Source organism: Saimiri boliviensis, chromosome 15 (assembly GCF_048565385.1).
Source record: "Saimiri boliviensis isolate mSaiBol1 chromosome 15, mSaiBol1.pri, whole genome shotgun sequence".
Taxonomy (NCBI): domain Eukaryota; kingdom Metazoa; phylum Chordata; class Mammalia; order Primates; family Cebidae; genus Saimiri; species Saimiri boliviensis.
In genome coordinates this window covers 77780066-77806574 of record NC_133463.1, presented here as the reverse complement: position 1 = coordinate 77806574, position 26509 = coordinate 77780066, and positions in this window count along the sequence as shown.

Here is a 26509-nt window from a genome sequence, read left to right as displayed (position 1 = left end):
GCATAGTATTCCATGGTGTATATGTGCCACATTTTCTTTATCCAGCGTATCATTTGGTTATTTGGGCTATTTGTAGCCTGAGGTATTTTAATTCATATACTTACTTTTATCTTTCATGTGAGAGTCTAAGTTCCTGAAGAATAAGGAATAGTTTATGGGTTTATAGGGGTATACAATGGTTTCATTGATTAGCACAGTCTTGAACTTGTGATGGATATCCAGAATTTGAATCCAGATATTTCTGATTTCATATTGCAGGAATCCCCTTTGCATTAAAAATTAAAAATAATGATTCTTGGTGTTTTTAGGGTCATGTATCTTTCAACAACTGATAAAGGTATTGACTCTATCTCTCTCTCTATGTGTCTCTCTATATATACTTTTACACAGAGCAAACCAAATATTTATGTGAAATTTCAGGATTTTGTAATTCTCTCTGAATCTATTCATTCACTCAAAGCTCTCTGCTAAGAATTCCTTTCTAAGTGATGACTTCTGTCTAGAAATTTACATTGGCCCCTTCTCCATGATCCTCTTTAAAGTCCACATAATATGAAATATGACCTTTTTCATATTTCAAACTGGTGTAAAAATGAGAGATGGTTGTCAACATTATTTATACACATTCTCCACTATTAATTTGAGAAACAAGCTACTACTTTAGTGCCCATTACTTAATAAAATGATTTCTTTAATAAAGGAGGGAATTCCTCAAAATTTAAAATCACCACAATTTAAAAGATATTTTATTTTTCATAAAACCTAACATTAATAACAATAACAATGACAACAATGAATGTTTGCATAGTGAGTTTCAGTTTTCAAAGGTTTTTATCTAATTTATTCAATTCTCAACATCCTTGTGAGATAGAAAGAGTGAACATTTAAAAATTTATGACCATTTAGCATCCATTAATTTGAGGGACTTAACTAACCCCTGTTTTGTACATTCTAAGTTGAACTATAAATCAATGTCCACTGCCCTTCTAATAGAGAACTAGAGGTCTCTGAAGTTTGGTATGCTCTCCTCCTTCAGACCCTTTCTTTCACTGCTTCAAAGAAGCCTAGGGGTTTTTGATCTATGCTTAGTCAATCACATTCTTTCTCCCTGAACTTTGCATGTGGAATCAAGTGACTCACATCAGAGAAAAATGGAGTCCTTCATTTCAGGTATGGCACTCTAATGAGATGATAGAATGGTTCTTGTTGCCTGGATTCTATTTTGATGTTTGACTCTGGTGTTTGCTTTGTTTTTAAGCTTGGGCACACTAGCCTATCAAATTATTTTGTGAGATCTTTGTCAGCCTTCCAATACATTTCTTTCTTTTTTTTAAGTTAACTAGATTCAGACTGGGCTACTGCCAGAAAAGAAAGCTAATAAAGGAGATCATCATCTCTATAATAAGTTTGAGAATGTGGGGTTGCAATTAAACAATAAAAAAGTCAGACATCGCTGGCCGGGCTCGGTGGCTCAAGCCTGTAATCCCAGCACTTTGGGAGGCCGAGGCGGGTGGATCACGAGGTCAAGAGATCGAGACCATCCTGGTCAACATGGTGAAACCCCATCTCTACTAAAACTACAAAAAAATTAGCTGGGCATGGTGGCGCGTGCCTGTAATCCCAGCTACTCAGGAGGCTGAGGCAGGAGAATTGCCTGAACCCAGGAGGCGGAGGTTGCGGTGAGCCGAGATCGTGCCATTGCACTCCAGACTGGGTAACGAGAGTGAAACTCCGTCTCAAAAAAAAAAAAAAGTCAGACATCCCAGGTGTGGTGGCTCATGCCTATAATCCTAGCACTTTGGGAGACCGAGGCAAGTGTATCACTTTAGGTCAGAGTTTGAGACCAGCTTGGCCAATATGACAAAGCCACATCTCTACTAAAAACAAAATATTAGCCAGGCATGGTGGCACACAGCTATAATTCTGTCTACTTAGGTGGCTAAGTCATGAGTATTGCCTGAACCTTGGAGGCAGAGGGTGCAGTGAGCTAAGTTCACCACCAATGAACTCCAGCCTGGGTGAGACAGTGAGGCCCTGTCTCAAATAAAATAAAATAAAATAAAATAAATAAAAAGAAAGAAAAAAATTAAGGCTCTGAGTGTTCTGCTGTTTTTATTGCTCTTTTAGGTAATTAAAAAAAAATCACCTGAGTTGTCTTGGCTGTGAAAGCAAGGGTTGAATGGAGGTCAACTTTGAACCCTGTATAGGTTAATATTAATTTCAGCTGAATTAACAGAAAAGCCCAAAGTAACCACTTTTAAAAAGATCACTTCCCCCGCTCTACACCTTTATTATGTAAACTGAACCTGGAGGTACAGCAGTTGTGAAAAGTTGTCAGGCAGGGCCAAGGCTTTTTCTAGCTAACCTCTCAAATATTCTTAGGATATGATTTTTGTCCTCATGTTTCAAGATAGTCTACAAACACATTATATGTGTTTCCTGACCTCAGGATTGAGGAGGAAATTGGGGAAGATCACTTCCATATTCCTTTAAAAAGACTTACTGGCAATACCACTCAGCATCTGTGTTTCTTCCTTATTGGCAAGAACCAGTAATATCACATTCCTAGCTGCAAGGGAGTCTTACAAAAGTAACCATTTTAGCCAGGTAAATACACATATATACACTTATGCCCAGCTAAGTGTATAGATTGACAGATTTCCTTAAAGGAAGTCCATCTATGTAAGCAAACAAAGATCATGAAAAAGAACAGTATCAGCACCAAAAAATGAGAATTGTTTTCATGAAGAAAAGAAGAGAATAGACACTTGCCAGCTACTGGTAGCCTCTGCAATAAACTCCCAAACAAACTGCCCCACTCAATTTACTGGATACTTAATTTAAGCAACTGCTGCTTCTTCTAATTGAAACATCATTCAGTGAACATTTTCATCATTACATCTCCAATGGCAAGTTCAGTGAGTGGTACAGAAAAGATGCTTACTAAACATACATTGAATAATTGAACAAATGAATCTCTCCAAATTTCCAAAAGCTGAAATATTAAATTAATCACTTTGTATCTGAATTTATAAAAAGCATTTTATAAAACAGTAGAATATGTACAGAAAACGATGATCAAAAGTTATTTCAAATTTCAGTTCATATATTTTGTTATGGTTATTGCTGATTAGTTTCTAGGATTCAGGCATCGAGCAATTTATATACATTATCTCATTTAATTTGCAAAGCAAAGTAGTTTGATCCATATTGAAAACTAAGGCTTAGTGGGATTAAGTAGTTTATTCAAAGTTATCCGATTATTAACATTTTCCTAAAGTTTATCTTTCTATGTCACTTCTCTGCATACAATTCTTATGTCTCTTTTCTTTACCTACTGTCTGTAAGAACTCTTTCTCATGACACTACCAAGTCTAGGCCCATTTTGTTTCTCTCTGAACCGCTGATATGTGTTATATCCTGGGTCTTTTTGTACACACTTTGTTTCCCATCTTACATCTTCATCCATGTATGCATAGTAATTTCCATTTGCTAATATCTACTTGGCCTTCAGGCCTTGTCTTAGATGTCAGTTTCTCTAGGAATCCTGACCTGCCCTCCTGTGTCAATTTCTTCCTTTTTATAATCACATCTTGTGCCACGTCTCATCAAAGCACTCCTCAGCTATATTATGATGCCAGCTTTCTTGTTCAATACACCCTGGGCAACAAGCTTGAGAGGAGGGTCCTAGCTCATTCACTGCTTGATCCCTAAGCTCATAGCGGCCACTTGAAATACACGTTGGATGACTGAATGAATGAATGAAGTATAGTGCTATAATTCAAAACAACATTTGGGCAATTCCAAAGCTTGTTTTCCCAACCTACTGATATATAGTATCACTTTAGAGCTCCTTGTCAGCAAGAGACAGAGTTATCATAACACATAAAATCCAAGATGGGCTCTGTGTTCTCCAGAAGAGCATTCACACACCTGATTTCCCCACAGAATATGACTATCCCCTAAGCTATGAAACAATTTCTTTCACTCTGTATCTCCCAGCTTGACACAAAGGACCACAAAAGGTTCCTTTTTGTAATGTTTATCATGATGCCTCTTTTTATTACCTTCTAATTGCAAGCAGTGGCTCTTTTTTGAGCCACCAGAACTCAAACAGACATTGGCGGGGCCCGTCATCCCTAATGGTGTGTGTCACAGCAGAGCACTGATTGCTTCCTCACTCCAAATATTGGAGATCTGTACACTGACAAATGTCCTGTGGGAGAATGTTCAGTGCCGGCTCCTGGGAACAGATCACTTGTCCACCAAAGTGTTTTTCATCTTTAGTTCTCTGGATTCTGTCAACTGCGTAGGCTGGGCTTTGATTTGATGTTTAGGGTAGTGAACTCAATAAATAAAGGCTATTTCCCACTCTGATTGTTTCATTTCCAGTGCAGACCTGGCCAGACAGGGCAGAGGCCATTTATTGTGGATGCAAAGCTGTGACTGTGGCTGCCTGAACAGTGTGATATACATTCTCTATCTTTGCTTTTATAGGGCAGCTGTTTCTTGGAGGATCAAGCTCAGGTATCGGCAGTGTGAATTATGAGTCCTAATCAACTTTGGTCATGCTTTGTGGCCTGGGAAAAGCCAGAATGTTTCCCTTTTATGATCTGAGAGTGCACTTTTTGCAGCCTGTGGAGCAATTAGTCAATCTTTGAAATGGATACACTGTAAATGCAGCATGTCCTTGGAGAGCCACTGGGACAGCTTACTATGGGAGGGGAGGCCATAAGGTGATCCCCACAACAAATCCCCTAGCTTTGGCTAAAAGATCTGCAAGACAGTGGAAAACCTGGCTTTAAGAGAAAGAAAAGAAAACTTCCAGACAATCATAAGCATCAACAGATTCATAGATGCCCCTCCTGACATGAAATCACTAACTCGTGAGAGAGGTTTCATAGCATGAAGACTAAAGGTTAAGAAGGAACACGCTATTTACTTTATAACTTTAAAGTTATTTACGTAACTTTATACATAGTTGAAAGTTTCAACTATTTCTCTAATTGTCACATCTATTTGTCAGGCTCAACATTATGTTTGGTAAGAAAATGATGATCTCCTGAAAGAGTGGAGGAAGACTGGAAATTAAATATCCCTCAGTTTTAGGTGAGAACTGTAGCCAAGGGAAGTGGGAGCTTTTGTCCTTGGCATGATTATTTCTCCCTTGTACATATATTTTAAAATGTGTTGAGGTGGCATTCGCTTAACATAAAATTAACCATTTTAAAGTGAACAATGTGGTGACATTTAGTACATTCATAATGTTGTACAAACACCATATCTATCTAGCTCCAAAATATTTTTGTTACTCCAAAACAAAACCCTGAAATGGTTAAGCAGTTTCTCCCTTTTTCCCTTTCCCTAACCACCAGCAATCACCAATCTGCTTTCTTTTTGTATGAATTTATCTATTCTAGGTATTTCATATAAATGAAATAATATACTGTGTAACCGTGTCCAGCTTTTCTTTCATATATATATATATATATATATATATATATATATATATATATATCTCAAAGAAACCAGAATTAGGTAAGATCATATTAGATGAAAAGATAACTTGGTTCTAGAACTGTTGTTCTAGGAACCCCAGATGAGCACTTATTTGAGATGGGTACTGAAAATATGGAAACAAACATTATAAATGTACTACAAAGCTATAGTCATCAAAACAGCATGGTATTGGCATTAAAAACAGACACATAGACCAATAGAGAGCCCAGAAGTAAATTCACGTATTTTTGGTCAATTGAATTTTAACACAGGCACCAAAAACACACAATGGGGAAAGGAAAATTTCCTCAATAAATTGCAGTGGAAAAATTGGATATCTGCAGAAGAATGAGATTTTATCTTTATCTCAACACCATATACAAAAATCAACTTAAAATGAATTAAATACTTAAATGTAAGACCTAAAATTGTAAAAATACTAGAAGGAGGGGAGGGAAAGGGAGAATCTCTATGACATTGGTCTCAGCAATAATTTCTTATGACCCCAAAAGTGCAGGCAGCCAAAGCTCTTCTACTTAATTTATTTTTTTCACAGCACCTTTCATTACTCTGGGTTAAGTATATATGTGTGGAAGGACTTGCCAATAGTCTTGCATATGTCAATTAATGGTTGTTTCTTCATCCAGTACTCGTAGTTTCTTCTGCCTGTTTTTATCTTTGCCTAATAGCATAAGTGTACAATGTACAATTTTAGAGCTGACTACACTCTCCTGAGCAGCCTCATACATAATAAATCTAATTAGTAATAGAGAGAAAACCCAGTACTTAATAAACCACTTGTAGAACAATCACTTAATTTAGATGATTAGTTATTTGCTAAATTACTCGAGTAACAACTTGCTTCTTAGTGGAAAAAAAGCAAAAACCATTTAAAAATGAAGTGTTACTGCTCTCAGTAAGTAGAACCATTATCTATCCAATTTCTAAATCCAAACTTAAATATCCCTAAGTCTTCCCTTTCCTTCAGTTCCAACATCCAATCAACTGCCAATTCTCCTGTTCAAGTCCTTGAAGATTCTTTATTACACTAATGTGTCTCTAATACACTGTCATTCTTCTTATTTCAATGTTCCCTTTTCTTTCAGAGACACAAAACAGCCCTCTAGTTTGTCCACTAACTTTATTCTTGATCCCCTCTAATCTACTTTTCCCCAGTCTTTTGGGGAACTCTTTACACACACACACACACACACACACACACACAAACACCCCCCACACACTCGTACATTACCCTATTGAAAAACTTAAAAGTTTTGCTGCCTTGAAATAAATCTGAACTTACATAAACTGACTAGCATACAATTCAAGCAGTATCCCTCTCCACTCCCAATCATTCATGTTTTCCCTGCTATGTTTCATCTATTCAAAACTTCTTTAAGGTCCTGACAGCACCCTACCTTTTTCTCTTTCTTAGGCCTTTGTTTTTATTGATTTCTTTGGCTTAAATGTGCTCTTCCCTCATCCTTTTTCACCTAGATTCTCCTTTGTGTATTTCAGAACTTAGCTTAGATACTTCTTCATCTAGGAAGTCTTCCTTCAGCTCTCCAGGGCCTGCAATCTGAACCCTTCCTCCATTCACAAAGCACCCTAGAATCAGACTTTAATTGCCAGTTTAGGTACATTTCTCTTCCCTGAAGTGTGCAGTGCTGGAAGACAGGGATTATGGCTCATTTGTTATTGATTCCCCAGTGCTTAATGCAAGTTAAGACCTGGCAGTGATATTTATTGATAGATCATGGGATATTGGGAAAGTTTAACTGGTCTCAGGAGGCCAGAGACCAAAGGTTTACTGTATAAGACCACATCATTTTATATGCTTCTTGATCAGTTAGATGAAATAATGCCGATCTAGGTTTAAAAGACTAAATGTCATAATGCTTTTGCTCAGTTGTTCTGGAAGAAGCAGAGACTGGGTAGTAATAGTTTTAGTCATTGTCTCCATTGAGACTAGTACGACTATCGCCTCCCTGAAATCTGGCCCCTGCACACACATGTAATTATCTTTCCTTCTTGTGAAATTTTGTAAGACTTAAGAGTTACTCATATTCTGGACTGGCTTCCTGACCTCAGTTTACGAAATGAAAGCAGAGAACTGAATACAATAGCCCTAAGAAGAAACTTTCCCAATGAAATTAATCTTGTGCCCTGATGGGCTGATAGTTAAATAAGTCTGTGTGTCTGTGTGGTCACTGAATCAACCACTGGTCATTGGGTTTGGGTTTGGAAGACCGTCTTATGGGACTAAGGTTGATTGGTCTTACTGGCAATCCCAACAGCCTCAAACATTTGTCACATTTGTTTCACAACCTTTGTTTAATAACTTTTGGAGAATTGGTCACTCCTACATTTGTGCTAACATAGCACTTTATGCAAACAATTACTATGGTGTTATCACCATTTATGAAGTTATTTATGAGTAGATTTGTCTTTCTTTGAGGATGGAGATTGCTTCTCAAATTCCTCTTTATACCTTTTGTGTGTGGCACAGAACCCCATACATTATAAGTAATTGCAGTAACTGTAATAGAATTGGATAGGCAGTTATCTTATGAGAGTGAAATTGTGTCTGATTCTTCTCCTCTCTCTAGTACTAGTATAGTTTCATGAAAGGCTCCCAATTGTTGTTGAAATTATTATAGAAAATGAAAAATTCCCTTGCTCCATAAGCATAACACTGTTACTGATCACACAGTATCCCCCAAGACATAGGTGTTTAATAATGCTTCTGTATCAGAGATGATCCTGAGAACAGGCATGATTCTACTTGTTAATGTTCTGTATTCTCAAAACCTCATCAGGGAATATATATTATGAGTAACTCAATTAAAAACACAAAATTTACTGTGTGATTAAATCTGTCTCATATATCAAATTCTTGTTGAGGCTGATAAACATGGTTTGAAATTAAATCAAGGACCATCTACTCTAGCCGATGCAATGACCAGAATTCAATGTGCCTGGTCCACTTGATCACAGCCAGGCTTGGAATCTATGGGTGTTGGCTTCCTTAGCAGAGAACATTTATTTGTCTCAGTTGTCCCTCATGGTAGAGGAAAGGCCATTTTTTGGGGTCATAGTGATCCCATTTTTTCTTGGAAAAGATAAAGTTGCCTCTCATCTCAGGGCTCTAGACTTAGGGAACACAGAGTTCTGTTCTCCCCATGGGAATCAAAGAATGTCAATCAGAGAATGTCACATTCAGTCAGTTCAGAGGAAGGAGAATATCTTCCCACATTCTTTACTCTGACTCTGTTTCCCAGAGGATGCAGTCAGTTATTTTAGTGAGTCATAAAGAATCCCTGGAGGTATCATACTTTTCTGAGTTTGTGCTTCCCTCTACAAGCTTTTTTTTTTTTTTTTTTGGCTAAAGAAAATTAAGGTGGTAGGCAGAGAAGTGGTAATGGTGATTTTAAAATAGGAGAGAGTTTAGGAAAAAAAGTGTCAGTTGCAAAAGACTATGTCATGTAATCACCATCACGCAAACATGTGGCCTTGGCAAGTCATCTAATTGCTATGAGCCTTAGTTTCTTCATCAATAAATTAAAAAAAATAAGGCCTGCCTGTTTTTTCTTCTAAAGGCTCAGAATGAGAAATAGAAATGTTGTTTACTAAAATGTGCATTTATTATTTTTAATGTATGTTTGTACTTATTTTAAATAATAAAGTCTTATAAGATAGCTCACAAAAATTAGTTCAATTACGCTGAGGTGTGCTGATCTGAATGGGACCATTAGATCCCCGTAGAAAGGGAGAACTTTCTAGAACTAGTTAGTTTAGCTGAGCTTCTTGGTCCTGATTGTGATGGGTAGTTTTACCGAACAGGTGCCTGAGGAGGAGTTAGTGTTGCTTTTCTTTACCGCTTTTTTGACTCCAAATAGGCAACTACAAAAAGCTTCCATGCCATTTTAATAGGTTTCATTGTGTTGCTCGTTGCCAATTTTACATGAGTGAGAGAATTATAATCTTTGGCAGAGAGGGGCTCTATTTATATGTAGCTCTGTGTCTTAATTTCTTCACCTGTCAGATTGGGCCAGTAATACATGTCCTCCTTATCTTAAAGTGGAGTTGGGAGGTCACACAGTAAAAATGTTTTGAAAAGTGGAAAGCAGTACCATGGGAACTGTTTCTGTTTTACCTTGTCTTTTAGCTTAGTACAGTGCTAGGCAACTGTTAGGCATACAGTAAGTAATTGTTCAATGACTTAAATGATTCAAAGGTAACCTCTCCATTGGATCAAAACATCCACTGTTGACTCTCCACAGATGAATAAGGCTGATTGGCTCATTTACTTCAAGGTTTAAAGAAAGAGAGCTGCATAATTGCATACTTCATCCCCATAAAGAAGATGTATCTCCTAATTAAACCAATTATAGTCTTTCTTCTGGACCATGAGGCCATTAGACAACACTTTAGTCACAATAGGTACACAGCAGTGTTTTTCAACCTTGGTGCTATTGACATTTTGGAACAGATAAGCGGGGCTATCCTGTGCATTGCAGGGTGTTCAGCAGCCTCTCTGATCTCTACCTACTAGATGCCTGTAGAAACTCAGTACCCCCATCCATTCCCCAACAATTGTGGAAACCCAAAATATCTAAATCTCTCCTGGGGAAGGGGGCAAACTTTTCCTTGCTTGAGTAGCACTGGGAATATAGGTTGAGTTAGTAGATTAGTATACAAATCAAGCATTAAGTATTTGTTGGTTGACTAAATCACTCCTGTAACAACTACTTACGGATCACCTGCCAGTTGCCTAGTTCACTTGAGCACAGCCAGGCCACACCAAAGTCTGACTTTTTCTTTCTCCTAAAGGCTCAGAATAAGAAGGGGAAATGCTATTTACTAAAGTGTACATTATTTTACCAAGGTCTGTATTAGGCACAGTCTAGTGAATTTAAAAACGTGAATAGCTATGTGAAATATGAGGCAGTACAATATACACTGCTGTGATAGAATTAAGGTCATGGCTATGAGAATACAAGTTAACTCTTGTCCTAAGGTGTGAGTGGTTTTGGAAGGATTCTCTGAGAAATGTAAGTAGGAGCCTATAAGTAATCATTTGTATAAATTTTCCCAGCTGTGTACATTTCCTGTACAATCAATTACTTGTTTTTGTTATATGTTTTTAAGAGCTAAGTGTTTATTAAGTTAGTTCTCCTTGAAGATGAAAATGAGTTTTATGTTTAAAATGTGGCAGGCAGGCTGATGGAAGGTATCGTGTTGGTGCACTACATACTATAGCTGTGAATAAAACAGATACAGCCACTGCCTCAGATGTAGGGATTGCCTCCGGAATCTCCAAAGCATAGTTCTAGTCTTTTGTCTTTCCTTATTTCAGGTACCTCTTTAGGTATGTAATTCTCTCTTGTAGCCTCAGTTTCTCCAGGTATAAAATTAGGAGGCAGGATGAGATGATCCCAGAGTGTTAGCATCTGACCTCTTATTAATTAAATATTTCTTTTATCTCCCACAGTTCTAAATTTCTAAGTTCTCAGGAAAAGTCCATTGCTACTTGGTTTGTAGGAATAAAATAGATTAAAAACCTCATTCTGATACAGGTCCAGGTTCCTGGGGAGTGACAGCACTTCCCTGGGGAAGATATCTTTGCCTAATTGGATGTATTCATTTGAAAGAAAGATAACTTAATGGAAATGAGAAATAAAGAATGTCAGGTTCTAAAAATTTTTATTATGTAAGTGCCGAGGCTCATATCTGGGAGTATTATATCAGTCTTTTGAGATTCTTTTCCTGTATAGGTGGCATAACTAAAAGTTCTTTATCCCACAGCTATGAACAAGGATATCACTCTCATAGGGGATTTCTAGCTATTCTATTTTTCTACGCAGCACAAAACTTGATTATTTCTTTCTCTGGAGACAACTTAATGACTACTAATAGTAACATAAGTAATCCATAATGGTGATTAAACCATAGTTATAATTTGTGACCTAAATACTATAAACTATTCTCAAACTACTGCACATGTAGTATCTATTTGTTCCTCCCCAAAACAATATGATGTAGGTTAGACAGAGATCATTATTTTCATTTTGTAGATAGTAAGCTGAGATTTAGAGAAGATAATTAACATATTTGAATTCTCACAAAAAAGAAGTTGCAGAGGCATGGTTTTACTGATGTTTTCACAACACCAGGAAATTGTGAAACATTCAACAATGAATAAAATGAGTCAAAACTAAAGGTAAGCCACAGAGAAAGAGTAGATAATTGCAATACACACACTAACAAAGGATTTATATCCAAAATATGTAAAGAACTGCTACAAGTCAATAAGTAAAAGACAGACAACTCAACAGCAAAACTTGGGCAAAACGCCTGAATAGAAACTTCATTAAGAGTATGTTTAAATCATTGATAAACTTACGAAAAGTTGTTCAACTCCATTAGTCAACAGGGAAGTGAAAGTTAAAATCACAAAACAACATCACTATGCATTAACCAGAATGGTTCAAATAAAAAAACCAACATATCTAAAGTTAGTGACCATGCTGAGCAAGAGAAACACTCACACACTGCTTGTGGGAGCATACGTTGTTGCAACCACTTTGGGAAACTGTTTGGCAGTGTTGACTAAAGTTGGACATTTTCATATCCTATGACCCAGTTATTCAGTCCTAGTTACCCAAATGAAAACTTGTGGACACATATTAACAACAAAAAAATCTTTGAGAATATTTACAGCAACACTAATGACTTCAAAGTAAAATAACCTAAATATTTATCCACAAAAGGACAGATAGACACATTGTGATATGTTTATGTAATAAAATATTATACAGCAATGAGAGTGAAAGGTGCAACTGTAGTCAGCAACATTAATTTATCTTATAGACATTGAGTTAGTGAAAGAAGCCCTAAGCAAATGAATTTCTACAGCATAGAAATAGTTTAATCTTGGTGTTAGAAATTAGAATAATAGTTACTTTTTGGGTGCAGAGATCAAAAGCAGGCACAAGGGATTCTAGGATGCTGATAATGTTCAATTTTATGATATGGGTGCTGTTTATACAGGTTTGTTCAAGTTTGTGAAAATCCATAAAACTGCACATATGTGATTTGTATACTTTTCTGTATGTAGGTTGTTTCTCAATACAATTTTACTAAGTTTAACAAAGAACTGGAGTCATTAGGACATAATGAAAATCTCTATGCCAAGAAGCGAGATTACTTCATGAGAAATTACCAACAAGTTTTGGGGTTGCTTAAGAAAGTATAGCTAAGGAAATGAAGAAGAATGAAAAAGAGAGATATCAGTATGTGAATAGACCTGCTCAGAGGAAAAATAAAATAGAACTGATGTGGGTTCAGTAAATTGCTGAAGATCCAATAGTTTGCAAGTGGTTCAGCTGGAATTCCCATCAAAATCTTTTTATTTCCCAGCTTCTACTCCTTCAACTATATCATTCCAGCAGGAAATATTTTACTTCAACCTTGAAATAGCGAAGAATAGAAAAAGCAGAAGGAGGTAAAAGAGTCGATGTCATCGAAAAACGATTTTAAATATTGGGTTAAAGTCAGCCTTTCACCATAAGCTTTGTGAGGTCTGTATTTATCTTGCTAGCCTCTCTTGACCCAAGAATAGTTCTTTACTGGAAAGAAGGCATAAATGAGTTAATGAATGATTGTAAATAGAGGAAAAATAAAACATACTTGGAAAGATTACCACACTTTATCAAACTAATAAATTCTTTTGTTTTCCTTGTTTTTTTCATATTCTAAGTTAAAAATGAATAGAAAATTATATATGTAATTACACACACACACACACACAATTTTATATACACAAGTATATATATATATATATATATATATATATATATATATATATATATACCCACCCTATACATATACACTTACTTGGCCTACAAGTTCAGGGATCCCAGTATCCCTAATTACAGCTTACATTGCAGGCTACACAGAAGCACTGCTGATTTCAGACCTGGCAGGATTCCTGTTTAAACATACTTCCCAGAAACCTTGGGCAGTTTGCCATGGTAAGGAAACAATTTACGTCAGATTTTGAGCAGGGGAATCCGTCAAGGGTAGGGAGGAAGGCGGGGGTGGGTCGTTAAAGGTGGTAAGATTGAGGCTTTTCACAGACCCTACAGCTGATCATAATTTCCCTGATCCACTGGAAGGACAGAGTGGTTATTATTCCTCTTTGCCTCACAGGCTCTGCTCTGAAAGTTAATGGCTGCCTGAAGATTCCTTTGGGGATACCAAATGAGTCTGACTATGATGCTATAGAATTTTCCTCTTTTTTTTTTTTTCTGGCTGTCTTGATGGTTTGCCATAATAAAGATATTTCTTTTTATTAATTATGGATGGCTTTTAATATTTCCTTTAGTTCAAGACTGTGATTGAAATGACCTCAGAAATGATTTAGTCAAAGCTGTTCTGATTGGAGGAATTATATGTATAACAACAACAAAAAATCATTCCCTATTCAATAAATATTTATTAAATGGGCAGATATTGTTAGTATTCTAACTAATGTTCAACTTCCTTTCCTTTTTCAGGCTAGCAGCTTTCTCATGAGATTTTTGTTTTGAGAGGGAGCATTATGTCCACATCCAAGCAATAAATTTTTACTGGTGTAAGTTAATCTTGACAATCCTATTCTCGCTCTCTCATCATTCTTGGAAGCTCTAGTGTATCTTGGTTCTGGCCAAAGAGGCCTAGAAAAAGGAAGTTTTCCTGCACAATTATTAAAAAGGTTTTGCTTTTCTGATAAAGAAGGACAACATACTTTGTCCTTTCTTGTTCTTGTCTGGAATATGATAGTTACCAACTTGTGACCATGAAAATAATGCCAAGGAAGTTATAGACACTATTGATGTATTGATCCAACACAAGTAATCACTTAAGTTTTGTCATCTTTTTATACTAAGAAAATAGAAGTCACTGTGGTCATGTATTTTTTTGTTGTTTCTTATAAAACAAGTATAATTCAAGATATACTATATTCCAGGTACTCTGTTAAGAAAAGGGAGGAGTAGACAGAGAGAACTACTGTCCAGATTACACTTCAAGAATGACTTGCTACTGACTGTAGGGGACAGGAATCAGCAGACAACCTCCAGCCATCAACTCCTTCAGGATCTACCTCAGCTTCAAGGAACCACCCTGACCTGAGGTCTCATTCTTCCTTGGGCAGCCTACATCTTAAAGCAAAGTGAGGTAAGGACATAAAGATACAGTCAGTTGGGGTCACTGAGAGATACTCTGACAGGTAATACTAACTCTAGAACTCCTCACTGAGCTGACTGAGGAGGCTGGGTTGGGTGAAAATTTGCTTTAGTGATCTTGAAATCTAATAGCAAGGAAGAAAGTTCCTGAACGGAGCTTCGAGCATTGACCCTGGTTATCCATTTTGTGTGAAAAGGTAATTGGCCAAGATTAGAATATATATGGACACGTGGACAGGCATAAATGGCCTGGAAGGCTGGTCAGTGATGTGGAAAGAAAGGTATTGGAAGACCAGAGGCAGGAGTTTGGGCTACAGGAGTATGAATGTCCATTTGGAAGTAGGCACAATGCACCATTACATCACAGGTGAACAGCCACCTGAGAGTACCTACTATCAGAAAGGCACTAAGCAGCCAAGGAGACAAAATTATTAGTTAGTTGATATCAGCCAGCTTCTTTTATCAGCCACCCCAGTGCTGGTGTGATAGACACATAAGTGATGTGGCCAGAGTGGCAGAGATGGAGATGACACACAAATCCTACAGCATGGACGCCCATTGACCAAGGCTGACTAGTTGCTGAAATGGCACGACGCTAGATGTTGGGTGTTCCAGTGACAGAAATAAAACAATGAACTGTTGCCATAGCACCAATCCTGAAGATGATGAGTTGACCACATCAGGCCCATTCCATTCTAGATAAATCAGTTGTTTTTTCCCACAGGGAACAGACACAGTATTTTGGATTAGTATTTGCCTTTATTACCTTTGGAATTTAAGCAATACCCACTGTTTGAGATCTACTAGGGTGATCTACTAGTGTGGGATTCCTAACATTGTATTAACCCAGCAGACCCACTTTATAAAGAAGAAGAAGGGCTATAGGTGTACTTGCTGTGTTGAGTAACAGTGCACTCTCCTAGGTGACACCTCTCAGTCTCATGGTACAATTTGTGGTACTAGTTTACAACTGTTGATTCATAAATATATACTAGGCATTCCTGATGCAGGCGTCTGGTCTTCCTAGGTCTCTAGAGCAGGATTTTGGACAAGGAGATAGATAGTCACCCCTGTTTTAATGCCCTGCTCCAGCCAGAGGACAATACTACACTATTCTGTGCAATAGTGCCTATCAAATTAGTATTAACAGCTTAGGAATGATTAGAATAGTAATAGTAATCACTAAAATTTAGGAAACATTTGGGATTTTTAATTTAGGACTCAGAAAATTAATTAGGTTTTTTTGCAAGTGTGAACATGTAACTTATGTAAGATCTTGTTTTATGACTGATAAATTATATCAGTCATAAAACAAGATCTTACATAATTACATGTGCCCACTTATTTTCCCGTAAACGTACTTGTAATAATGGACAATAATAAAAAACTATGCCCAGGGATTTTGGAGACATGACTTAAATGATATGCAATGACTTTGACTTTTCTTCATGCCTCATGTCTTGTTTCAAAATTTTATGTAAATTTTGTCTCTTATTTTATAATATATCCATTTACGTCTTGTTATAAAACAATCAATTTATCTCTAAATCTTAATAAAAATAAATGTTCAAAGAAGATGTGCCATATTCCCCCTTTGTCCTCATTATTTTCCTTCACATCGTCACATCTCCCTGGTGAATCCTTGGACTCCCAGAAACTACTCAGAAATGGAACAAAGATAAAAGTAGCAAGAATGAAAAGGACTGATCACTGGAGAATACCTGTTCAAATAGAGGAAATACAAAGAGAAGCCATAAAGTTGGCTGAGAATGCATAGTTAGAAGGATAAGAAGAGATTACAGTCAGAGAAACAGAACGGACAGAGTTTAAACTACAGTGTCAGATAAAGTAGGAGTCAAACAACTTGTGACTTTTGAAAGAAGCAGAAATAGAAGCCATAATAATGTGGGTTAAAGGATATGTAAGTTTGACTAAAATTAAAAGCTCCACAGTGGTAAAAAGATAAGGGTCAATGACAAAGGAGGGGTAACAAATAGATGAGAGTAAGAAAGGAGTAACTAAAAGACCAAGAGAAAAGATGATTGTGGGGGTACAGAAGAGAGGGAGAGATAGATAGATACAGATGGAGGACAAGGAGAAAGAGAGAGAGAAAAAGGGAGAGAGATAGAGAATGAGAGAGAGAGAGAGAGGAGAGAGAGACTTCTAAACCTAGGCAATGCCATTCAGGACATAGGCATGGGCAAGGACTTGATGACTAAAACACCAAAATCAATGGCAACAAAAGCCAAAATAGACAAATGGGATCTAATTAAACTAAAGAGCTTTTGTACAACAAAAGAAACTATCATTAGAGTGAACCAGCAACCAACAGAATGTGAAAAAATTTTTGAAATCTACCCAACTCACAAAGGGCTAATGTCCAGAATCTACAAAGAACATAAAGAAATTTACAAGAAAAAAACAAACAACCCCGTCAAAAAGTGGGCAAAGTATATGAACAGATACTTCTCAGAAAAAGACATTTATGCAGCCAACAAATTTATGAAAAAAAGCTCATCATCACTGGCCATTAAAGAAATGCAAATTGAAACCACACTGAGATACCATCTCACAACAGGTAGAGTGGTGATCATTAATAAGTCAGGAGACAACAGATACTGGAGAGGATGTGGAGAAATAGGAATGCTTTTACACTGTTGGTGGAAGTATAAACTAGCTCAACCATTGTGGAAGACAGTGTGGTGATTCTTCAAGGATCTAGGAATAGAAATACCATTTGACCCAGCAATCCCATTACTGGGTATATACCCAAAGGATTATAAATCATTCTATTATAAAGACATGTGCACACATGTTTATTGTGGCACTGCTCACAATAGCAAGGACTTGGAACCAACGCAAATGCCCATCAATGATAGACTGGATAAAGAATGTGTGCCAAATATACACCATGGAATACTATGCAGTCATAAAAAAGGATGAGTTCATGTCCTTTGCAGGGAAATGGATAAAGCTGGAAACCATCATTCTCAGCAAACTGACACAAGAACAGAAAACCAAACACTGCGTGTTCTCATTAATAAGAGGATGTTGAACAGTGAGAACACATGGACACTGGGAGGGGAACATCACACACTGGGGCCTGTCAGCGGGTAGGGGGCTAGGGGAAGGATAGCAGGGGGTGAGGGGATAGGAGCAAGAGGGATAGCATTGGGAGAAATACATAATGTAGATGACTGGGTGATAGATGCAGCAAACCACCATGGCACGTGTATACCTATGTAACAAACCTGTATGTTCTGAACATGTACCCCAGAACTTAAAGTATAATAATAAAAAATATATTTTTCAGGACAAAATTGAAGATTTAGAAAAATACTGTCAGCATATAAAGAAGCTTCAAAATCCATAATATAGAGGGTCCTAACACATAAATAAGGGAAAGACGTTGGTGTGCCCTTTTAATTTTTTTGAAAATAGTATGTAAAATTTTTAAATTAATGGTTTAATACAAGACATAGAAGAGATGAAGAACTCTGAATGATGGATGGGTTGCCACAGCCCAGGTCTGTGCCTTCAGATATCAACATTCCAGTCTATCAAGGATTGATTACACGTAAGAGAAACACAAACCAAAACCACAATGAGATACTATCTCATGCCAGTCAGAATAGCTATTATTAAAAAGGTGAGAAACCAAATAATAGATACTGATGAGTTTGCTGAGAAAGGGGAACACTTATGCATTGTTGGTGGAAGGTAAGCAGCTGGGAGATTTCTCAAAGAACTGAAAATAGAACTACTATTTGACCTAGCAATCTCATTACTGGGTATATACTCAAAGGAAAATAAATTGTTCTACAAAAAAGACAAATGTTCATGTTCATCCCAGCACCATTCACAATAGCAAAGACATAGTCTCAACCTCGGTGCCCATCAGTGATAGACTGGATAATGAAAATGTAGTAAATATACACCCTGGAATAATATGCAGCTATGAAAAGGAGTGAAATCATGTCCTTTGCAGCAAAATGGATGCAGCTGGCAGCCATTATCATAAGAAGGTTAATACAGGAACGGAAAACCAAATACCACATGTTCTCACTTATAAGTGGAAGCCAAATGCTGTGTATATATTGACATAAAAATGGGAACAAGAGACAATGGGGACTGCTAGAGTGGAGAGGAGAGAGGTGGGGGAAGGGCTGAAAAATAAACTACTGTGTACTATGGTCACTACCTGGGTAAAGGGATCATTTGTACCCCAAACCTCAGTGTCATACAATATAACCATGTAACAAACCTGAGCATGTTGCACCTGAACCTAAAATAAAAATTGGAATTAAAAAAGAGGTGAATACAATGACTAAGCGACATCATCAGACATTGATTATTAAGCCAGATTCCATTTTACAAATGAAAGATAGAGAATATAAACATAGTAGAAATGAAATTGTTCTGAATATTGTCACATTTTTCCCCCTTTGGGGAAATTTCCAGACAGTAAAATCTGTATCAGTACCTTGCTTAACACGCAAAGGGAGTAGACCCAAAACATCTTTTAAAAGCAATTTTGGGGAACCTGTCTAGAAAAATTGAGAGTCCAGTGTTTGGGGATTAGAAAGATAAAGTTTGATTCTCAAACAGCAGTAATTAAATTATTCATTTTCTTTGGACCTTAGTGTTTCATTCCATTACAAAAGGCGAATGATTTCTGCTTTAAGGGTTATAATGGGGGATTGAATGGGATTTCCTGGCACTCTAAATGCTGAGTCCCCATCTTTAGTTCATCAAAAGCCTCAGATTGGCCAATGAGAGCTGCTGTATTTTTCTGTGCTGTGTTAATGACCCAGACCGAATCTCTATTTCCATATATACCACATGGATCTATTAATATATCTTCCCTGGGACTGCCCAGTTAAACTCAAAAGATGAAACTATAACCATTCTATGTTGCATTTTAGATGTGAGGATGTACACAGTAACTCGGATGGAGTTTGGATGATTTCCAAGTTTCCTCAGGAGAACATTTACATGTCACGATTTGGGAAGGACGACTTCTGTAAAGGTCTGTTTATTATTCATAGATCGATTGTAGTCTCTGCCAAGTGCCTTTCCTCACCTTGTTCCAAATTTTGAGGGACTCATAATTTATTCAACAAATTCTTATAGAACATCTATGATGTGCCAAGTACTATGTGAAGTATTGGGAATACACATGTTCATAAGATCTGGTTTCTGGAGATGAGGTGTCAGGCATACAGACATTTTGTACAAATAAAAATATGGTCAGTGCTAAAATAGTATCATAAGTAACATTTCTATGTAATTCTCTGAATCACAGTATCGCCTTCAGATATTGTTAGGGGGAAATCCAACTTCCTTTTTTAACTACATTGTATAACATTTATGGGGTACAATGTGATGTTCTGATGTTTTGGTATATCTGTATAATGTGGCATGATTAAATTGAGCTAATTAACATATTTATTAACCTTGCTTGCCTATCATTTATTAGTATGAAACATTAGAAATATACTCTCTTAGTTATTTTGAGATATATAATACATTATTATTGACTATCACCCTGGCATGCCATAAATCTTAAAACGTATTCCTTCTGTCTATCTGAAACTTTGTATTCTTTGATCAACAACTCCCTTTTGCTGCCACCCCTGCGTGCCCTCTGATAACAATCATTCTACTTCTATGAGTTCAACTGTACTAGAATTCACCTATAAATAAGATCATATGGCATTTGACTTTCTATGCTGAAATTACCTCACTCAGCATAATGAGATTTCTCAAAAGAAAACATAAAAATGGACAATAGGCATGTGAAAAAATGCTTAGCATCACAAGTCATGAGAAAAATGCAAATTAAAAACACAGTGAGATGTTGCCTCACATTCACCTTTAAGAATGGCTAAAAGATAAAAAACAGCAAGTGTTGGAGAAAATGTGGAGAAAACAAAACTCATAACTCATACATCGTTGATGGAAATGTAAAGTAGTATAACCATTATGGAAAACTACATGGAGGTTCCTCAAGAAAGTGAAAATGGACCTACCATAGGACCAGGAATCCCACTTATGGATATAGCCAAAGGAACTGAATGTAGTATGTTGAAGGGATGTCTGTACCTTTATGTTCATTGCAGTGTTATTCATAATAGCCAACTATGAAAACCACCTAGGTGTCCATCAGTGGATGAGTAGATAAAAACAATGAAATGCTCTTCAGCCTTTAAACTGAGGGAAATCCTTTCATTTGTGATAGCATGGATAAATCTAAAAAAAACCTTAATTTCTAATTAACATGTTTCTACATGTTAATTGGAGAAAACTTCCATTACCAAGAGGGAAATTAATTAGGACAGGAACAGTTCTGACTTTTTGTGCCACCCTCCTCACAAAGGAAGCACCTGATCTGAATACGGAATTTGGAAAATCAGATCTACAAGCACACAGCTTTGGTCTTGTTTCTCTTCTTCCTCCTGACAGGTCTACAATTGTCCTGCTGTTTACTACAGGAAGAAAGGTTTAATGTGATGGAGGTGGTGGTGGTGGTGGAAGAAGATGAAAAGCTTACGTTGACAAAGGGTAAAGCACTTCCTCTAATTCACCATCAACAGCAATAAATGTAGGTTTTCTATACATTCCTCAAATTCCCTTGTTATAACAGTTCCTTTTACCAGTATCTCATGTCTGGTTATCAACAAAAAAAAGTTACAAGACATACTAAAAAGCAAAAAACACAATTTGAAAAGATAGAAGAAACATCAGAACCAGGCCTGGTAGGAATGTTGGAATTATCAGACCAGGGCTTTAAAACAACCATACTTAATATGCTAAGGGCTTTAATGAATAAAGTAGACAGCATTGCAAGAACAGATGGGCAATGTAAGCAGAGAGATGAAAATCCTAAGTAAGAACTGAGAAAGAAATGCTAGAGATAAAAAACAACTTAACAGAAGTGAAGACTGCATTTGATGGGTTCACTAGTAGACTAGACATGGCTGAAGAAGAAATCTCTGTGCTTGAGGATATATCAACAGAAACCTCCCAAGCTGGAAAACAAAGAAAATAAAACTAAACTAAACTAAAACAAGAGACAATTTTCAAGAACTGTGGGATAACCACAAAAGTGTAAATACATAAAATGGCAATACCTGAGGAGAACAGAGAAAAAGAGAATAAATATTTGAAACAAAAGTAACTGGAAATTTCTCTCAATTAATGTCAGACACTGATATATGATAATGCTTTGTGATACTAAATATCTCAACATGGAGTCACTTATGACAAGTAGCTCAGCTTACAGTGACACTATTGAACCCTCAGAATGATGAATGTATATCTATGGTGGATTGAAGTAATCAGATGTCACCTGCTGTATCTAGAAACCCTTGAGACATGACAAGAAAGTGAAGCCAAAAGATAGCTAAAGATAATGGCTATGGACACTCCTGTGGAGGGGCATAAAAACTGCAAAGAGACTGACCATGACAAGATGCTTAAAGAATCTCTGCCTCTAAGAACACTGAGGCCTCCTTTCCTTCTGCTGCTATTCCCAGAGTTCTCTTTTGAGAAAAGAGCAGCAACATCCCTGTGACCTCATGGATTGCTCCCAACCCCCAGTGTATTGTCCTATCCCGAGTCAGCACGTTGGTCTCCCTAGCTGAGCTACTCTCTGTGGTTCCTTCCCTAGTGCCCTCCTCCCATTGTGTATGTTGAATATATTTGCATAATTTGCAAAATGTGTGAAAGCCTTGAAGTAAACTGTGAATTCATAAGCGTTTTATTGGCCACTGAGTCATGAGTTAGCACAACTAGGCTAATTAGAACCTGGCACAAGAGACACCAAACCACAGATTCATGAATTTCAGGGAATATCAAGTAGGATGAATGCAGAAAACTATACCTAACCATATCACACTCAAACTACAGAAAATTAAAGATAAAGAAAAAATTCTGAAGGAATCCAGGGGAGAAAATACTTTACCTATAGAGGAACAAAGATAAGAATTACATTTGACTTGTCCTCAGAAATCCTGTAAGAATAGAGTTAAAGAAAATATTTAAAGTGTTAAGAGAAAAAAAACTCACCAACCTGGTATTTTGTAGCCTGTGAAATTCTCTTTTAAAAATGAAAAAGACATAAAGACTTTCTCAAACACACATAAAAAAACACTGAAGGAATTTGTTACAGTAGACTCTTGATGGACATTTAGGTTGATTCCATGACTTTGCTACTGTGACTAGTACTATAATAAACACACAAATATAGGTGTCTTTTGATAAAATAATGTTTTTTCCTTTGGGTATATACCCAGTAGTGGATTTGCTGGGTCCGATGGTAGTTCTATTTTAGTTCTTCGAGAAAATTTCATACTGTTTTACATAGAGGTTGTATTAATTTATATTCCCACCAACCATATATAAGCATTTCCTTTTCTCTTCATCCATGCTAACATCTGTTGTTTTTTGACCTTTTAATAATAGTCATTTTGGTTGGTGCAAGAAAATATCTCATTCTGTTTTATATTTCATTTCACTAATGATTAGTGATGTTGATCATTTTTTCACATGTTTGTTGGCTGCTTGTATATCTTCTTTTGAGAAATATCTATTTCTGTCTTTTCTCTACTTTTTAATGGGATTGTTTTTTGCTTGTTGAGTTCTTGAGATTCAACCTCTGTCTCCCAGGTTCAATCTAATATTCTTGTCTCAATTTGAACTGAACTCAGAGTAAAAAGAGCTATGACTACTTATCACCCCTAAACAGCCAACACAAGATACATGAACCAGGAAAACCCTAAGGAATGTGCACAAAGATTTGTGCTGAATACCCACAAAGTTCGAAGAGTTCAGCTCTCTTCATACTTTATAGCAGATTGCATTACAGCTGGTGTTTGTACCTAAGTTGATGATTTGGTTTTAGGTGAAAGACTGTTTAGAATTGTTGTTTCATAGGCCTTAGTAAATGAAAATTTCAGCTTCTGAAATTGATTTAATCAGGTGCAGCTCTAGTAGTACAGTTTGCCTCAAAGCAAGCATATAGAACGTTTTGGTATTGGTGGGTGTAGGACATATTCTCTTTACAAACAAGAATGCAAAGACAGCTGAATTACACACAGATGGTAAGAATGTGATTCTATTCTTTAAATTTAAAACATTAAGTTTTAGTAAGTACCATTAGATTATTTGCTTCAAATTCTGATACTTTTAACATTATATATAGAGTTACAGTCATTTTTTTCTGAATACATTTCTGCAACCAAGGAGACAGCTGTAGTAGGGATAGATTTAAGTGAGATTTTCTTTTAATGTGGGCCAGAGACTCATGCAGAGTAAATATATATTATTAAGCTACCACACTAGATTTTCTTGCACAAGGATGAATGAATTCTCTATTTACGTAATTGTCCTGTGGATTCTGCCTTCAAATGTCTTGTGTCAGAAGCCAGAAAAACCATACAAAACAATATCAAGTATTTTTGTGTTCCACTCTGTGGCTGCTGATTACGTATTTATTATGCAAGGCCCATATCAAAAGCCACCTACACTAAAAAGCTTTTTTTTTGAAAACAAAAAACGAAAATTATCCCTAGGACATTAAATCTTTTCATTCAATTTTACCAACACTGAATCCTGGTTCTACCAGTTCTTGTTTCAATACAAATGAGGTGTTGATATTTCTAACTTGTTAAAGTCTTCTCTTGCCTACAACAAACCTACTTACTCTCATTGCCAGGTGAATATCATTTTCCCCAACAAAAGAATAAATCCATGTGGGGTTATTGATTTATTTGAACAGATGACTGGCTACGCCATTGTGTAAAATCATAGCTTCTGTTATACAATATGGCCATCATTGTCACCTACTTTGTGCAAAGTTCTCTGTCACATGCTAAGAGGATATCAGAGTGTCCAAGACATCATTCTTGCTCTTAAGATATTTACCATCTAATAGAGAAGAAAAATGTGTGCACCAGTAACTACAGAGACTAGCTGGATGAAATATCTTCCCTGTGCTGATGTCTCAGAGCTAGCATGACTCCTAACTCTTACTATCTTCTGTAATGTTCCTGAACCTTTCTGTGAATGCTTTTTTCTCCAATGAGATTGTGAACTCATAGCATGTAGAGTTAATACCTTCCTCATCCTTGCTCTTTTAGCCCCATTCATGGCTTACAGTAGAAATACAATTAAGATGTATGTACTAATTCAGTGAGTGTAATACATATCAATTTTTTGGGAAGGAGTTGACTTATAGAATGTGAAACATTTTTGTAGTGATGTGGTATTAGTGTAAACAACATGAAATTTATTTCCAGTTAACTTGTGTTAACTCAGCTCCACTATTTATTATCTTAAACATGTCTCTCAAGCTCTAACTTCAGGATGAATTATGCCTTCCTTACTCATTAAGTGCCAATAAATTTTGAGGGAGAGAAATCTGTAAGCCTTTTGTAAGCTATCTACATGTTCTGCAATTATTATTTTTTTGAACAATGAATATAATAACATTAGGAAGTGCTGAACTCAGAACTAAATTCTCTGCCACTTCTTAGCTGAGTGCCTTAGTAAGAGCTTCTCTGAAGCTCATTTGGTTTATCTAGAAAATGGGTACACAAAACATTACCTATTTATTGTGAGCAAAGCAGCTAGAACACAATAGAAATTCAATAAATGTTGTCTGTGAAAAACTTTATTTGACTTATACCTCAGAGGTAGCTCTAAGGCTCATAGCATTGTAATGAATGCATAAGTGTGGTGTTAGGAAAACGGTGTCCTGTGAGTAAACTTATTTGATGGCACAATTAAAACAAAATGACTGAGCTGCTTTTCCGAGAGATAATGAGCCCATTTTCCTGGAAGGTTTCACATTCAGGATGATGACTGCTCACAGAGATGCAGAGTGCAAGTTGAACTAGATGGCTTTGGAGGTTTTTTTCTATTTGAGATGTTCCGAGTTTGAAAATTCAAAACTCATCATTTACTCATTTAGCAAGTAAAAAAATTACTGTGATAGGTACTCTTTACATAAATCCTTAACCTCACAGAAATTGTTTACATTGGAAATTACAATAAGCACATGAATTAAAATTTAGTATGTCAGATGAAAACTTTTTTTGTTGAAGCTGTGTTTTAAACTTAATTTGGAATAGTAAACAATTTCAAAACTTAATGGCGGGAAAGTAAATAGTTTCAAGTTCTAGGGCCTCTGTATCCCAGAGGTTTACTTTTCTTATAGCATTTAATATCATCTGATACAGATGGAGCCCTGGTCAGTGAGTAACTAATTAATAGTTGATAAGTTTCAATGGGGATAAGATGATTTCTATCACTGGGGATCAGTATCCTTCATCAAAGCAATCCAGGTGATACTGTGAATTTTTCCCCTCTGGTTAGTCAGGAGGACTAAATCCAGGAGGAAGGTTAAATGAGGTCTGAGAGAGAGAGAGAGAAAAATAGCCACAATTTGCATCCTAGAGCACATGATCATATCTATTTATAGATACCTGCAGAAACATAAGGGAAAATACAGTATGCACAGATGAAGATTTTCAAAGCTCCTAAAATGCAAACTGAATCATGCAATACATTAAGAGAAGATTATCAATAAGTATCTAGTACTAGATAATATTAATTTCTTTATTTTTTTCATCAGAAATCCTCATTACAATTTGGAATTGTACACAGGTTGGCTTGTTTTAAAGACTGGAGTGGACTATGTTTAAACAAATGCATAGAATTATTTCTAGGTTTAACCTCTTATACAAATAATTTCTAAGGCGATTTTGCATCTATTA